Raw genomic sequence first — 2737 nt, forward strand, 5'->3', positions numbered from 1 at the left:
GCGCGTATCCTCCATTTTTAGAAACTTCATACTGCAATTTTTTAGTTATTGCATGCGAAATCCAATCTGTCATTACTCTAGATTTGCTACAGCGGCGGCTACAGCATTTGCACTGTTCCAGACTTGTTTCAATTCCTCTGTAGCCAAATTCTTTCATTATCTTTGCAAGTCTGTTGCAGCAGCATTCCATTTCTAAAACTTGAGTTTTTCGGTCACCTATAATTGTGCACATGACCTAAGCATAAAAATGATCTAAAGCAACTCAATTTATTAAAAATAAACTAAAATGGATGCTCATGCAAAATGTAACTAAAATACAATAAAAACATCATTTACTTTCTAAGTAATATTGATTTAAGTCTAAAAGTGTCATGATAACTCTCATTTCATAGAGTTATCACATCCCTAAACTTAAATCATTACTTGTCTTCAAGTAATGACAACAGCTTGCTGTTATATTAACCTCCCCCCATTTTTTTCACCGTTATGTTCTCAGCAAATTGTGTATATTCACATTCTACAGCAATAGGTAAATCATAGAAGGCATTAATAACTGTAAAGGGACTTGTACTTGCTTACAAAAATATTGCGTTGATTTTGTTGTAACATGTTAAAGTAGAATTCTTTTAAAACCAGGATGATTGGATCTTGGGGGTGAGAGCAAAATTTTACCCATCCTCTTCTTGCTACAATATTACAGATGTTGTTAATTACTCTTGTTGGTTATTTTGGGAATATAAAGCCCTTTTCCTCCAAAAGTTTTCATGGCTCTATATATTCCTCAAATTTGTCTTTTGCTTTATAGCTATGGAAGTGTAAAAGGTTCTTCAATCTAGCAACTCTTGTCTTAAACTTCGGTATTGTTGTAGCAGATTGAACAGAATTGTATGACGCCTAAAAAAGAAGTAAAACATAAAAAAAAATTGTAAATAATGGTGAAAGTTATCGAAAGGAAGAGAAATAGTTGCGGTGGAATTGAAAAAAAGTATAGGGAATCCTTAATTTATAGCGAGGGAGAAAATAGAAAAAGGAAAGTAATTCAGAGGATAAATTAAAAAGAATATTTGAAATTTAAAAACAAATTTAAATGAAAAAGGAAAGGATATATATCACGATTATTTAGGGAGTGCATAATCCTTCCTTATCTTCAATTCTAATCTACTGACGCAAGCTTGAAAATCCCCCAATGGTAAAAAAAAAAAAAAATCAAAGGCTTGTCAATGCAACGGTAAAAATTACTATAGCAGCAATTAATTCAATGCTACAACAACAGCTATAAATTCCCTTGTTGGATGAGAACCACTTCCCAACTATCATGTTGTATGTGATGCTACAACACTCCTGTCAGTTTCTTTTACCCCTCTTTTTTTTAATTTAATTTAAAAACCCAGTGCAATAAAATAAAAGAAAGAAAAGAAATTAAATACTCGATTTAAAATGACAAAACCATAAATTAAAAATATGCAAAACCAGACTTAATCATTAAGGAAAAGTTTGCAATAACTTCCCTTATTATTGGGTTGCCTCCCAATTAGTGCTTGATTTTAGGTCCTTCAACCTGACCATTCTAAATTGCTCATGTTGGATCCCTTAGGAACAAGTCCTCCCTTGGGTGATTCACAGCAGCTCCCATGTAATGCTTCACTATATGCCCATTCACCTTGAATTCGTGACTTGTTTTTTCATCTTGAAGTTGAACAGCCATGAGAATATACTTTGATAAGCTTGGAAGATCAATTTTTCAGGAAAGAGCTTTAATCTCGAGTTATAGAGCAAGACTTGATTGCCTAGAATGAGTTCCCTCTATAACAAGAGCTTTCTTCAACTCAACAAAGACGTTTAAACAATTCTCATTGAAATTGAAAGGTCTGTCATGTTCTAGCAACATGCATAAGGGTTTGGCTATTTTGGAAAAATCTTTAATGAACATTCTATAAAACCGAGCATGTCCTAATAAACTCCTAGTGCCCTTTACTAAAGTAGGTGGTGGAAGTTTATCAATCACCTCTATTTTTGCCTTGTCTGCCCTTATTCTCTTTCTAGAGACTCTATACCTTAGGATTATCCCTTCTTGTACCATAAAATGACACTTTTTTCCAATTTAATACTAAATTGGTCTCTTCACATCTCTTAGGCATATTTTCTAGGTTGTTCAAATAGTCATCATATGATTCCCCAAAAACTAAAAAATCATCCATGAAAATCTCAAGTGTATGCTCAACCATATCTAAAAAAATAAAGATCATACACCTCTGGAAATTTGCTAGAGCATTCCACAAATCGAATGGCATCATTCTGAAAGCAAAGATTCCATAAGGACAAGTGAATGTTGTCTTCTCCTGATCCTCTAGTGTTATAACAATTTGGTTGTAGCATGAGTATCCATTTATGAAATAATAGTACTCTTTTCCAACAAATGTATCCAGCATCTAGTCTATAAAAGGCAATAGGAAGTGATCCTTCCTCGTAACTTTGTTTAGCTTTCTATAATCCATGTAAACTCTCTATACAGCCACTGTTCTAAAAGGAACGAGCTCATTCTTTTCATTTGCTACAACCGTTACACCACCTTTCCTAGGAAAACATTATACTGGACTTACCCATAAGCTATCTAATATTGAGTAAATAATTCCAACATCAAGCGACTTAATGATCTCCTTCTTCACAACTTCTTTTATGATGAGATTCAATCTTCTTTGTTGCTTTATGGAGTTACCGTAGCAGTCTCCCAGCAAAA

The sequence above is a fragment of the Citrus clementina genome, unplaced genomic scaffold (genome assembly GCF_000493195.1).
Source record: "Citrus clementina cultivar Clemenules unplaced genomic scaffold, Citrus_clementina_v1.0 scaffold_7, whole genome shotgun sequence".
Taxonomy (NCBI): Eukaryota; Viridiplantae; Streptophyta; class Magnoliopsida; order Sapindales; family Rutaceae; genus Citrus; species Citrus x clementina.